Source organism: Anguilla anguilla, chromosome 16 (assembly GCF_013347855.1).
Source record: "Anguilla anguilla isolate fAngAng1 chromosome 16, fAngAng1.pri, whole genome shotgun sequence".
In the NCBI taxonomy this organism is placed as follows: Eukaryota; Metazoa; Chordata; class Actinopteri; order Anguilliformes; family Anguillidae; genus Anguilla; species Anguilla anguilla.
This window is the reverse complement of record NC_049216.1, coordinates 12,289,671-12,305,884: the sequence shown is the minus strand read 5'-3', so window position 1 is coordinate 12,305,884 and position 16,214 is coordinate 12,289,671.

Here is a 16,214-nt window from a genome sequence, read left to right as displayed (position 1 = left end):
TAACATTGTCACAATATGTCTTCTTGGCCCTGCACATCGGAGACTAACTCCTCCTTTGCCATATTTCTTGAAAATGTTGTGCCTATTTTACTTGCACTACAGGCTAAAGGTATTAGGCTACCTGTGATTTTAAGAAACTTATGGTAGATAAGATCTCACTCAATTTAATTACCCCTCCATCTCCCTCCCACTCCCCCACCTCCCATTTTGCTAAATGACTGGATTGACTTCCAATAATTTGCTTAATTGTAATTAAAGCAAAAGGAGGCTGTTTCAAGGAAAGTCATGTCTAATATTATTTTAAGTAAAACTCATCTTGTTTTGTGGTTGGTAGAAATTGAAAAAAATAATTTATATACTTTTAATATACTTTGCACATATAAACAGAATTATTCGCTACCGAAAGTTTCCTACCTTAAAAAACAAACAAACAAAAAACAAAACAAAACAAAACACAGGTGGCCTAATGCTTTTGGCATCGGTTGACCATGCACATGGTATGCTCAACCAAAGGCAATGCATTGCATTGATAAATCATGGAATAATGTTGTACTCTTGATCCACTAGGCTCAGCTGAACCGTGTGCTCTTCTGCTATATCCTTTAGGTAGTTTAATGTTTTGTAAATAGGAATTAGCCAATTCATGTGTGGCGCGGCCCGCTAAGGACAGTATTTGTCAAATGAAATAAATCGAACAGTCTTGAAGTGTTAGTGGTGGTGAGTTTGCCACCCCCTACTGGGTGAGCTCTCTCTCTGGAGTGACATGGGTGCGCGGCGCTTACCTTGATGAGCTGATTGCCTCATTGCTTCCTCCTACCACTGGGCCTAAATAAACTGTGCTCTGGAAAACAAACGGCAACTCTCTGTGAACAACAACAGACTCGGTTGTGGCTTCGTGCGCTACGCCGAGCCTGGTGGGTTTCATTTATTTTTTTGTTTTAATTTGTTAATTCAAACTGAGACTAAACTTATTTAGGCACTTGTTTCCGTTTTATTTGTTTAATTTTTAAGACCGAAAGCTAGGATAATTAGTGGCTATGCGGAAGTCTTGTTTCTTAGTTTCGAAGGATCAGATCTCTTCAAATAAAGCATTTGTTTTAGACTTTTAAGGTTTGTTGTCGTTTGCATTTAAAGGCCTACTTTATTTTAGGTAACTTAGCTTTCCTTTGTGTTTACGCGTAAGTCTAAGAGTAGTACTAAACCTCCGCTTTGTTCTTGTTTATGCTCCGTGGTCGTTCTTTTTAAATTAGCGGCTAACAGTTTGGTAAATATGGCTAATTCCCGGTGCCAAAGTCGCGCGGAGGTTGTCATGAGGCACACGCAGAGGCTTTGTTCCAGTGCGTGTGCGAGGGATATCTAAATGCTAGTCCAGAATGATTTAATCTCCGTACTGACACCCATCTTTATCCAAGTTAAATAATCTTTCTCTTCTTACTATTAAATTAAGTGTTGATTGTCCGGTGTACAAATTAGGTCTGCAGTTTTTTGTTAAGCCGTTCTGAACTGAAATTGAGGGAGTGTGTATGTGCGCGAGCTCTCTAGCCTTTTTTTGGGGGGGGGGGGGGGGGGGTGGGGGTGGTGGTGGTGGTGAGGAAGTGTGCATCCTTAGCAAGAGGTAAAATTACATTAATACAAATGAGTCAAAATATTTGAAAAACTCCACTGTCTACACCAGGCTTTAATAAACTGCATCTTGTGTGGTTATGTCCATGTGATCTCTTTGGCGGTAGGGGGAAGATGTTGTTTTGAGAGAAGCCTCTTTACCATTACATGTGGCTGCTCAGCTTCAAGTTTGGTTAAAAATAGACTGACTTAATACAGACGTCAGGAAGCCGTCCGGAGTAATGAATGTGTTTATATGTAAAAGTGCGGCTGCGTGCTTTAAAAATAGCAGAAAAAAAGGGACCGTGACCAACAGTACTAAACCAAATTACGCTCAAAAACAGGCCCTCGGGTCACCAGTCGGAGACATTAGACGCAGTTTCCTACATTCCCTGCTGTCACTGCGTGTTAATGATTAAGACCTCGTCTGTTCTGCGGAAAGATTGCTCTGTCTACTCTCTTTACTAAATGGATTTTGCATTTTGAGATGTGATCTGCTTTCTGGTCCAGTCCAGGTCTTTAATGTGCATTCCTTTGTCACATCCTGTCTGGTGTGAATGGTCCCTTCTGTCTGTGAAGAGTGTGTTTTACTGTTGTTCGCAATTTTTTGTACGGGTTCCTTTTGGAAGTTGTGCCCCATTTCAAACAGCTAGTTCTCCAGTTAAGACATTTGACATTTGAACTGAAAATGGCAACATTTTTCGTTTTTGTTTTTAAATAACCATCTCTAACTGAATCAGTGCTGTCTTTGCTGTACATACAATACAAAGACTAATTTGTGGACAAATAAAAAAATTATGTAAGTTTTTTTTTTTTTTTTTTGAACACACCCACACTGGTTTAAAAATAATTCACGTTCACAATTAAGTTGATGCATTTTAACCGAAATAAAGATACCAGGATGTACAAGAAACAAGATTGGTTATAGAACACAATAAAAAATTCTTAAATTTGGCTTTTTATACTTATACATCCTGGAAGCATTTTAATTGGATTAATGTAGGAAGTCCAGGTCAAAGTAATTATTTGGAAATATAGTTAAACAGTTTTCACTGCACTGATGTTCAGAGGGGTAGAATGAATTTACACACTTCAGCCCAAGCATGGCTACATGGTTTCTGCAAAACTGTACTAAGCCTACACGAGAACTGAAAACGTACAAACCACATTTATCATGGGCTTGGGCTGTTGTAGTGTTGCAAGAGAGAAAAGAGGGATGCAGGAGTGGTGGGTGTTGGAAAAATCGTCAGATTTTCAGATGGCCCCTCTTCAAATAAAAGTTCTATTTAAAGTAAAATCAAATCACACCCAGACACTGGTAAACTAAATGAAAACAACAGGCTGTGGAACACGTTAACAGGCAGATGTTTTAATGGGAAGCCGTATAACTGATATTTCTGTGTTCCAGGAAAGGAGAAATCCAGCGTTGGTGAGACTGCGCAAGTAGCCCGGAGAGGACAAGGCAAAGCAACGCTGAACTCCTATCTGGCGTCTGTTCAACAACAGGGATCAAGAAAGGTAGTGAAATGGAGCGTTTTTCTGATTAAAGGTACGTCAGGCAGCGTAGATCAACTGCCATTCTCTGATATAGCACGTCTGTCACCATTACAAATGCCTTTTCACACACAAAAGTTTCAAAAAGAAAAATAACAAAAAAGCATTAACATTGATTTTCTTAACAAAATAGACTCAAATTATAATATACTTAAAACACAAAATACATCATTTCTGCTAAATGTTCCAGTTTGTTAGTGATAGTAGCAAGCACAGAATGGAGACTGCAAATTAGATCTAGTCTCCCATGATTTGCCATAATTAATGTATTCATCCTGTATGTGTCTTAATCGTGGTCGTATCTCAAGAATCTACTTGACAGGCATCATCACACTCACAGAACGTTGTATTAAATCTAAGCAAGGCTGTATAGGACAGTTCACGTCAATGACATCATAACATTTACATACAAAAAACGATTTGCCGTCGAATACAAAATCCATTACAAAACATCCCAGAGTTAGTCATTTTAATACATTGCATGTCTGTGACATGATGGAGCTCATTCATAACACCTGCACTGTGATATACAGACACAGTCAGGAAAGACAACTTGTACTTCTTTAACACATCAAATCCTTCATTGATCCCCCCCCCCCCCTCCCCATCACAGCCAGACGTCATTGGCAGGATATTCATTTCATTAGGTTGAAATTTAGGTTGCAGTTTGAGCGCAGTGGCTACGTGCCATATCTCTCCCACGATGGAAAAAAATGTGGAAAACCCGTCACGTAAATGACCTTGAGGCGGAGAGAGCGAGGGTCAGCTGACGTGTGAGCTTGGCGGCCTTGCTTAGGATTAACCGCCCAACCAACCAAAGCCAGAATTAGCATGCGGGCACCTGGGGCACAGGGAAAACAAGCTATTCCAGAGCGTACGTTCACCGCCTTCCTCTGGAACACTCCTCTCAGCAGGACGACTCGTGAGAGAGACGTTTCAAGGTCTTTTCTGGCACTGCGCAGGCGTTTCTGATCACACAGTGTTATCTTAAATTCATGACAAATTGAAGTGAGTCAATACTGCTTGCGACATTTTCACCTGGAGTACTGCTGCTGGATTGGAGCGGTTCCCGCAATAAAAAAAAGTACCTTTATTAATATACCAAAAACAAATAGTAATAAAAATTTGAATACCTGTTTTTGGCCGTTAGGAATTTGGTTGATTGTGGGGCAAAGGTGGATGTTATTGGTGATAGTCAAATTTTGGCTCACGGGAGGACAAGTAGGAAAGCTGAAATTCCATAAATAAATTCCACAAAATAAACTAAATGTGGGGAATGGTGATCCACGAAAGCAAAAGGGGAGATGCTTTGATGAGGCAGTTGTCCTATTTCATAACTCATACTTTCTACCAATAGAACTGCACAAAACAAAATACAGCCAATCCACAAAATCCCTATTCCATTCTACTGAAGATGGAATTTGTAACAAAGAGTTTTTACCCCACAGTAGTGCAGTGGCAACAGGTAAGAAGAGATCCTGTCCTCTAGAGTGCAGCTCTTTTACACAGGGAAAATACAACATACTCGTCACACAATCTAAAATACCCTGAATGTATGCAAAATTATTCAAAGCAGTTCATTTCTCCAACGGCAGCTGGTCTGTTCTTTAGTGACGGGCAAATCGCTCATGCAAAACACTCAGTGCTTCACTTTGGTGTTCCCATTTTAAGCTTTGAGTTTGGGATTTTCATAGCAAGAATGCATTATGCTGTTAATATGCACATGGGCCTCACTGACAAAGAGCAGCACACTATGTTCTCTATAGAAACGCACGAAACTCTGCTCTGCTACATGTACAAAAAAAAAGCACAGTAATACTCACTTAGCCTACGTGCCTTTGAAAGATATGCCTTGAGGAATTTAATTTTGGTCAATAGATGTTGGTTAGATGTGGGGGGAGGGGGGGAGTGGGTTCACCTCGCCAAGCATGAGCTAACCGCATACAAAACCGAATGGCACAATAGCATTTATCATTAAAACATAAAAGACTTGATGACCTTCAATGGGTAAATACTTCATTTTCAATTATTTATCTGCTGTAGTATCCACAGAGCCATGGTTTTTTAAGAGTACAAGCAGAGCAGGTACCCACATGTCCCTAGCCAAGCAGGACAGCAGACAGCCATTAACACACAATGCTATTCTACCAATCCTGACTACACTCCTTCCAGAAAGCACCACACCAATACACCTATGGCCAGATATGGCACAGCCTTTTACTCACACAGGTCTACCCCAATGTAGGAGTCGAATAAATTAAACCCTCGTCCGCTTCGGGTTAAAATAGCAGCAAAATGAGCAACATGCGCACACGCTCACATGTGCACCTACACGTGTTTACACGCTATAAGCTAGCTTAACACAGTGTCACAGACTGAAACAGTCCACACGCACCACTAGTGGTTAGTGAATGGATAACAAGCTCACTACGAAAATTTTAGAGAATGATACATCCTTCAGTCCCTATATATGAGCACGTACAATATACAGTAATATGCAGTCCACAATATAATTTCCAATACATATCTATAAAATGAACCATAGCTTTGTGTAGAATGTGTATTTTATATTGTAGTAATTGGTGTTCCCAAAAGAGCTTGGACAACATGATAAAGTACAGCAGGGTGACTATTATTGCTATAAAGATATCCACAAACCTTCAAATACCCATTTAGAACGTCCTTGGTAAGTATAATTCATTCAAATGCTTCCCTCCATTTGCAATATTATAATGTCCCAGTTTCTTTCTTTGGAATGAAGATAGAAAGAGTTTTTTTACACCAGTCATTACATCACTTTTATACTACAGCAAAAAAAAAAAAAAAAAAAAAGCTGCCAAAAAGTGGAGGGGAGTACATTGCTTTAAACTAATTGACAGGGACCCCGGGACACACACTGATCCTTCTGTCTTCCTTCTCTTTTGAGGATCCTGGCACATGATTTCACCCTCTAAACTCTCACAGTGTACTACTTGTTGAGCGCACAGAGAATGCCCCATGGGCAGTTTGGGGCGGGCACCGTAACTGTTGACGGTCAACTGCCGGCTCATGGGACTGCAAGAAAGAAAAGTAATTCCAGAAATGTTTATGAATTCCAAATATGGTAAATTCCTAAAATAATAAAAAAAAGATGTCTGGGAAATAGTAAAATGATACTTGTTGTCTGAGTCCCCAGAAGCCATTGTTAAAGACAGACTTAAGCGTTTGACGAGAATAAGGAGAGCGCATGCGATGCTGAATCGCACCCAATCGTAAAACAAATGGCCAACATGCTGCTCTTCTGTACATTCCATTGAACACAGGATGCAGTAACTGTGGATATGCAGCTGCGTGGCTTCAGTGGACAAGGGCCTTACAAATGAGGGGATTACAACGCACTGCTCGCATTCGCCACGTGCAGCACAACATGGAGTATGATGCTCCTTCTCAATACAGGACAAACCCTGCTCACAGAACCCACGCAGTTATTCTTCTGTCACTCCCACAGTAGGCAGAACAGTAGAAACCTTCCAGCCATTAATTGGGAAAAAAATTAAATGATTTTTTTTTTTTTTTTTTAGCAGAGTAAATCAAAGAGTTTATAGTCTACTTGGGTCATTTGTTTTAAGTTTACATTGCAATGCAGTTCTTCATATTGCCAGCTGGGTCTCTCCTCGTTAAGTCTGTCGAGCAAAACGCCAAAAAAAAAAAAAAAAACTGGACAAAGCTCAGAAGACGCTTAGGAGAGGATAGTCCCTGGTCTGTGTATTTGGTGGACAGGTTGGTATTACACTTGCAGACTGCAGTCTGGCTCTTTACCTGAAAAATACAAATGAAACATGTCAATAATTATGTAGCCCGCAACATAAAGACTGAATTTCTTTCCTGTAGTAGATGTAGCCCTGGACATACAGAAGGTTATACTGTTTGAGGTTTCACATATGTAATATTCCCACAGGGTGTTTTTTCACATCTGGCCAAGCTGTGCTGTAAGTTACCCAATTATACAAGTTCTATGTTTGGTTGTGTAAGAAAGGAACGGGACATGCTGAGATGGCCTTTATTGAATAGAAAAGGAATGAGAGTTAGGTAAACAGGAAGTGACATGAGGCTAAGAGGAAGTGAGGCCCGGGTCGGAGAACAATTGGAGGGGTGGAGGGGAGTAGTCTCCAGCTTACTCACTCTCAACACCCTTTCCACATATTTACATTTTCAAATGGAAGCGGTGCCTGTGACAGTTCACTGCCATTTCCTTAAAATAAACACTGAGGGCAAGTACTCTCTGTGGAACCTGTCCCCGAGCTTTAAGTTGAAGCTGTCTGAACAAAGAAAGTCCAAAATTTGAAACATTTAAAATGGTCTAGTGCTGGGCAAATCAATGGGCTGTCCAAGACTAAAAAATATTTACAAATTGCACACAACCAAACACTTGCACTGAGTCTTATCTATTACACACAACTAATACAAGTGCCTCAGAAGCAATAATAATACTAAAAGCATGATTTCTTTTCTTTGAGAATAAGCATCATAACATGTTTTATGTTAGCAGTATACCGTTAAAAAATGGATGCACTGTGTGGAAATGATTACATGCATTCCACAGAACTGAGGAGTGTAGCAGTCTCAAAAGTTGGTGATTGAGTCTTTGTTTAGCACACATTTATTGTAGAAAACTATTACTTTTGTCTTGGACACGTACGCAAGTGAATAATTTACTTGCTTTCAGGATCGGGAACTGCCATTTCAGTGTCCCAAAATTAAAGGTTATCGTGGAATGTGAAGTGAGAAAGTGGGGAGGGGCGGTTGATTTAACTGCTACGCACTTTATCTTCAGCTTGGCAAATCTAACCAAGCCTTAGAGGGTTTTTCAATAAGCAGCACTATTAATATGATAGTCACAGAGATGGATGAAAATATTAATATATTATGAGGAAAAAATGGTTTTAGATAATCAAAAAGGAGAAAACAATCGTATCACCGTTAAACTGAACACAACCCCCAACCCCCCATTATTTTCTTAACAAATACCACAGCAATAAACATATACTTTTGTGAATGATTGAGGTGATAAACTTCAGTAATTATTCAAACTATGTATGATGAGAAACTTCCGTAAAAGCTTCCTAAAAAATACTAAATTATTTATGCTTATGTTTTATCAAATATATTTTAAACTGAAAATCCCACCTTATTCTGTCTTTAATATTTATTCACATGCCTTAGACAAAAGCACAAATTGAATGTAGTTTTGGGGGGAGATTTTTTTGGGTGTTCTTTAAGAGCAGGGAAGGGACCACCCACTGGCTGCTGTTCTGTTTGTGGTGCTGGGCGGGACTATCTGTCCTGCAAAACGTAATGATGTTTACCATGGTTTACTTCTGCTGAATTGAGTGAGAGTACATATGGTATTAAATAAGTCAGCTTTTCCAAAAGATCCGTTTTCTCAGATCGCTGCATTTATAGCGTGTGTGTGTCTGTATATGGCTGTGATGGCAAACATACGAAGGCCAAAAATTATTTAAATTGCTGTCCAAATACGAACAAATTTGAGCTTTTCCAAAATACCGTTTGTCAGAACATTCCAAGTTTTTTTTGTTACTGTCTTATGTCAATTTGGACTTTGACACTTTTAAACACTCAAGTATAAAAATATAAATACCTAATTTACTGACATGCATTTCCAATGAACAACAACTAAAAAGCTGGGTATATATAAGAGGGAAAAAAAACTAACGTATAAATATAAATTTCACAAAGAGGCAGTTATTTACCATGTATAACGATCTATTGTGCAATTGTTTGTGGAAATGTGATCAGTATGTGAAATTTAAAAATACGAAAGGAAAAAATTGAAATATACCGCATGAGTGAATTTAAAAGGCAGCCTGCATCCTGTTTTATGTCCACAATGCGTATTAGGCCTACCACCTAAAAAATAAAGTAGGCAACCTCAGAACTTCGTTTTTTTTTTTTTGCAGCAACGTGGAATGTCCAGGCAGTCCTTACCTGTACTTGATATCAAAAAGCGTCGAGTCGTCTTCCTCGTCATTCTCTTCGTTTAAAGGTGTCATTTCAACTCTCTCACCCGGCGTCGTCATGATGTCATACTTTCGCGTTTTTCTTAACTTTTTCCCAGTTCTACACCGAAAACAGTGCGAAGGGAAAAACAGTCACCACAAGACAGTTTTAATATTTTAGAAACAAGTTAGCCACAAAACTTCGATCACTGATCACAGAAACATATTTTTGTTAGTAAATCCGTATGTCATTACACGCGCTAGGCCTATAGTTCTTCCATTATAATATTTTGTTATGTATATTGCATATTTTAAGTACAATTTAAATTAACTTCCGAGTGCTCACAGAGGCCTAATTAGCCTAATCTCTGTTGTATCATATATTTGCTTTCTAATATTAATTTATACCCCGAAATAAACCCGGTGACGTAAAATATTTTTTTATAGAACTGTAGCATCGTCCTTGCCAGCATGCTCATTACCGATCCCATAATTAAATCAACAGTGACGCACAAGCTACACTTAAGATGAGAAAATGATTTGACATTAGCAGAAAAGAATACATCTTTTTGTACATTTTTTCGCAAGCCACGCCAAAGAATGTAAGTGTGTAGGCTACGTCAGTTCAACACATGCACACCATTTTCATTCGTTAGGCCTATTAACCCTTTGCACACAATGCTTACCTGTACACCTTGATGACCAAACACGTGATGAGAAAAACCGTGAACACGAAAATGAAAATTACAATGTTCTTTAAAGTGGGAAGATCTCTCGCTAGTGAAGAGATGCGTGAACCCACGCTAGACGTATGCGCTGTGCTGTTATTTAAGTGGTCCTCTTCATTGACGACTGAGGTCGAATTCAACTGCGTATGGGGTGAAGGGATAATCTGCGGTTCACCGAGTGTATTCCAGGCAACCGCAAAAACAAAAATAAAGACCGAATATAATCGTAACATTGTCCTGATTCTGCTTTATCGATGATCTTACAATAAAAACACAACCCGGGTAGATATCCGGCTACCTACAACCACCTCGCTTTGGCTGATTATCAACAGTGCTATAAACAAAATGCTCCGTAGACAGCTTTGACGTCGCCGTTACATCAAACGATAATATGCTGTTGCTCTCCGCGTTGTAGAAGTCGTGTTATTGTAGAATGAGTCCAGTGCGCTTTCCCGTCCCAAAGAAATGAACCAAAAAGATGCGAGATGATTAACAAAGCGCACCGTTTGTTCTTCGTTTTTCAAGAATATTTTTTGTTGACGTACTGCTGAACTCTTCCCCCTGGCTGTTCGCGGCGCACCGTCTAGTCTTCGAAGCGCGGCTGCTACTGTACTGCCATCCTTCCTTTCCTTCTCCGCCTGTTTTATATGGAATGCGTGTTAAGAGGAAATGTGGGTTTTGGAGCAAAACCCGGAAGCGCTCGGCACAGACGTTGAGTGAACCCACTCACTCAATGGAGACAGCACAGACGTCACGACACGAGTTTATGACATCTAGCCTGGCTGTTTTACTGTTTCATTTAATGGATACATCGTGGGAGATCGGTTAACGGTATTTAAATGTCATCCAAAGAATAAGGTTGCGATCTAATTGCAAAACTCATATGCACGTCTTGTTCTGCATGTGAAAATATGAATGTTGAGCGCATGTCCTTGCAGATAAAAGAACATTTCGGAGGCAGTAGTGTGTGTGTGTGTGTACACAGACGGGTGACAAATTAAAGGAAAAACCTGAATAAATGAGTGGAGAAATATATACTGCAAAACACAGTTAAGCAATTAACATCCTATCTAAGATGGCAAGAAGAAAACATCCAAGTGACTAAGTGAGTTAATTTTTGGGGCACAGATGGCAGGAGCTTCAGTCACAAAGACTGCTTAACTGTCTAGTGTTTCAATAGCAATAGTGACTATAGTGACATCAGCATTTAGATCTATGGGAAAGACATCTGTATATAGGGTTGGAAATTGTGGTCAAAAGCACGCATTCGATGACCGTGATGATCATGCATTAGTGTGATATGTAAGGAAGAACAGAAGAGCAACTTTTCCTCAGGGGATTGATCACGTCCTGCGTTAACAATCTGTGTCAGCGGGAACAGTCCGTCGACAACTACATAAAGAGGGATATTATAGTTGGGTTGCAGTTCATAAACCCCTCATTACAAAGACAGATGCAAATTTAAGAGTTCAGTGGTGCAAAAGCCAAGGGCGCTGGTCTACAGAGATGTGGAAAAAAGTGATATGGTCAGATGAGTCATCCTTCACCATATTCTCGTGGTGTGGACTTGGCTTGTTGTTTGTTGGACCTGTAAGTGATGTTACCTCAAGCTATCAGGGTAGCCAGACGTCTGGTTTTTTGGCCGGAATGTCGAGTTTTCAAATTTTCTGTACATGTCTGGTTTGTGGTCCCTTCCATACAATGTATGATCAATTAATCAATTGATGGGAGGAATTTACTAATAGTTTCCAATGAATTTGCGTTTATGTGACTTAGTCAGGAACCCAGGGGTGAGTGAGCGGTGTTGAAGACGGAGGAAGCAGCTTCTTTGATGGTAAACACAGGATGACAGAAAGGCAAAAAATCCTGCATAGTATGCCTTGAAACGTAGAATGTGCTATCTGACATGTATAGCCCCAGCCTCAAGCTCCTTTGATGGCACCTTTGTTGGGGTGAGGTAGTTACTGCAACTACTTTATGCAGATACACAGAAAGACATCACTGTGTTTTACAACACAAACTGGGTTAAAATTGAGAGTAATTGGGGGGAAATATAAGGTGGTATATTCAGAGGCAGCCTCCAGCAGATTCAACTTTACACATGTATCTGTTTTTGCTAAACAGTGTTGCACAGGGTCTTCTGTTTTCATAGGCCAGTAACCAAAAGCCCATTCCATTAAAGAAGGCAGTTTTACTCAGAAAAAAATAAACAAGACTTAGTACACAACAGGATCCTGCCTGTGCTTCCTCCTTGGTTACACAGAAAAATTCGCCTAAAAAATGACACAATAGACAACCCCCTGTTTAGAGAGTGAATGCCCCCTCCCCCAAACCAATTTGTTCTGCTTGAAAGCAGCGGCTGTAAATGTCATTGTGTGTCATACTCCTTTGACAAACATTCAATGGCCTGGTCTGGTTTCCAACACTGTGACTGCAATGCTCAGGTGAACAGAGACTACAGCACATGAACAGCACATTTATTTCAAACACTCGAATACTCATTATCATAAGTGTTTTAATGAAGTAAAATAGAAGAATCAAGGGTCTGGAAGAGAGATGGATAGATAGAGAGCTTTGTGACAGGTCCACCCATATATTTTCTATAGATTCTATGATGTATTGACGAGCTGTGCTATGTTTACATGCAATGACATGTGGCTGGACTGGTCTACACAAAAGCTATCTGTTCATGGGAATGTTAATCTAACACTTCATACTGCTTATGGTAGCGGAATCAAGATCTTCTATAAGGTCTAGGAAAGGGGAATACAAATTAAATCCTCTACCTGTTCTCTAGATCCCATTCCAACAAAGTTTTGTTTTAAAGATCTCTTTGATTGTTTATCTGATAACGTGCTGAAAATAGTAAATTGCTCTCTAGTGACTGATGTATGTAAAATTGACTAATGAATGTAAAATGATTTACTCAAGTCTCAAACACTCAAGCACATCAACCATGCCTGCTGCCACGATAGTTTTGGTCAAGTTAGGTTATATGCATAGGTGACAACTTGTCTCCACCGGTCAGCATAGTACTCAATTATAGAACACCAGTTGGGAGTGGGTGATAAAATAACCATTTCAAAAAATAACTATTCCAAACGAGAAAACTTGATTAAACACACAATAGACTTTCCTGGATAGGCCAGACCCTGATCAAATCACATTATTGTGAATATACATGCCTGTAATGTAATACATGTCTATTTCCCACCTCAGAAAGCGATGTATGAAAACAGGTATTTAAACACATTCAGTCCTGTGAACAGGGTTCAGATTGACTCTGCTGAATCCAGTTCAAAACGCAGCTGCAAGATTACTGACCAGCACAAAAATGAGAGCTCACATCCCCCCTGTCCTTGCTACCCTGCATTGGCTACCTGTGGCTTTTAGAGTTGATTTTAAAGTTCTTTGACTTGTTTTTAATGCACCTCTAACAGCTTCACACCTAAATATATCAGTGCTTGCTTATCAAAGTATGTCCCCAATCAAGTCCTATCATCAAGCACTCTTACGCTTAACTGTCGCTGAATTAATTATGTATGTGGTTTCCGATGATGATAAAAACTCTGCTGTTGCCAACATGGTGGCAAGGAGAACAGTCTGACTGCTAGACACACCAATCATTTGAAACAAATGATTTAAAAAATGTTCAAAAATATCGAATAACTGACCGTGATCTTGAATTTTGACAAATGGTGCCAGGGTTTTGATGCACTACTAATTGCATGTCTAAGCAGAATGTCAATATGATCTATTTACTCTCAACAAATGAAAGCTTTCTGCTATTTGTTTTATTTGTCTGCGTCTATACATTCATATCATAAATACAACCAAATTTAAAGTTTTTACTCTTAAACTGGGTGCAAAGGATACATCAATTAAGAAGCCACTAAACTTCAAATGTCAATGGAGGTATTGCTCCAAAACTAATGTAAACAAAATGACTTGGGTCGCAGTGAAAGGGTAGGGATCATCAGCGTGGATGAGATGGGTCTCTGTGGTATTTACTTTATCGCTCGTCACTGTCATTCTGTCATTACTGCCTTCATTCAGTGAGTATTTAAACAACTGATTTATTTTTATGACATGAACTGACGGAAATAAAGCTTCAGCCAGGCATATGGATGCTCACAGTGAAATAGGCCTCACCACTTACTGATGTTTTTTTTTTTGAGTGCATGAATTTAAAAAGCTTTGGAGGTCCCCAACCTTGGTTTTAGAGGGTCACAGACACAACACAGCAGATAAATTATGTTCCAAGTAACAACATGAACAAACCTACCATATGGATCACGAAGATCAGGATTACGGGCTCTATGCAATGTATCATTTCTGCTTTTGTGGCTAATATTTACTAAACAAATAGAATAGTGTATAAAAATTATTCTTATACTGTAGCAGCATTTTATTTTTCTGAAATATTGTGGCTAAGATTGTGATTTCCACCTATTCATTCAAGTAACATTTGATAACATGTTGGCTATTGTGTATACACACATATCAGTGAATTCACCAAAGGAAGGATACATTTCATTCAGTACCATTAGACATGTTGATCTTTTGAGACATAGATTAAACAGAAGCGGTTTGTATATTAACCAGTTGATACTTACGGGCTGGCAAAATCATTGTGGAATGGGTACACTTCTGAGATGCGCTCCACCATGTGGATAAACTGGACATAGCAGGGAAAGTAAACTGTTGGTTTGCTGCCATCTTGTGACGATCACGCATATTTGTTGCAAGTACCGTGACACAAAACAAAAGTAAACTAAGCATATTTTGTTCTGATTGTTTTCAGAATTATTATTTTTTGTGCTTAACCCAATTTAATTTATGGTCAGCATATAACTGCAGCCCATCTTATTTATAAGACTACAACATTTCAATTTTATGACTTCTCATGGATTCATGCACTTTTTGATCACAGTATGCTTGTTTTGTTCATCATAAAAATGCACAAATGTATGAAAATGAGGAGAATTAACTGAAGATGTTATTTTTGCTGGCCATAAAACTGGATATATCAATGAAACAGGTTATTAAAGCTGCACTTAACCTTGCTGAAATGAAAGTGAGGTCTGGAAATGACCTCAATTGCAATATATGCAGTATCTATTTTAAGTTTTCTGAGATGTGAAAACACATTGTTTGATTGGAAGCTCATTTTAAACAACAGGCCGCACCATTACTGCTATTGGGGTAAATGGTGCTATTTGATTCCTGATGCAAAAGTGGGTGGGTTCTTTACTTCCAACGCAAGCCTTATTTACCAGTTTGGTCTGATCAGTGGTCTGCTTTGTGGCAGGCCTGTTGCTTATGAAAACCTCTCATTAGCGGCATGCTTGCAAGAAAACTGTGCTGATTTCTCACTGCCTGGTTTTAACAATGAGCTCCCACCACGGTGCTGGCACGTTGGATTTGTGTGGTCCTGCAGGAACAGGATACGAGGCACATCATTTTCATACTCATCAAACTATTCAGTGACCCCTCTTGCCCTGTAGATGGGGGGCATTGTCGTCTTGGAAGAGACCACTCTCCTCAGGATAGAAATGCTTTATTGTAGGGTAAAGGTGATCACTTAGAATATCTTTGCATTGATTTGCAGTGACCTTTCCCTCTGAGGGGACAAGTGGGCTCAAACCATGCCAGGAAAATGCCCCCACAGCAAAATAGAGCCACCGGACCCCTTTACTGTAGGGGTCAAGGATTCAGGCCTGTGCTGTTCTCTTGGTGTACACCACACGTACACTCACCCATTTGTCAAGAATATGGTGAAGGATGATGCATCTGACCATTTTTCCATGTCTCTATAGACCAGTGCCTGTGGTTTTTGCTCCATTGAACTCTCATATGTGCATTTGTCTTCGTAATGAGAGGTTTATTTACTGCAACCCTACTATAATATCCCTTTCTACGTAGCTGTCGATGGACTGTTCTTGCTGACACAGTCTGAACACGTCCTGCATTGACATTCTCAGTCACCTGTATCATAAAGCACACCTGTATGCAAGCATCTGCATTATGCGTACAGTCATTTATTCAGGTTTTTCTTTTGTGTGTATATATATATATATTTTGTGTGTGTGTGTAATATGAATGAATGGTACATAGCTTAAAACCTATATGAGAAACTGAATTATGAGTTGCATTTTCAAATATAACACTCAAATAATTAAACGTTCTAAAACAGATTCTGATGTTTGAATGTTATATTGTTACCCTAAATTAAATATGGCATATATATTTTATTAGTACTGCGTAATTACTGTATATTTAATCTAATCTAATGTCACTTTCATACCAAATTTACTCGAAATGATTCACAGCC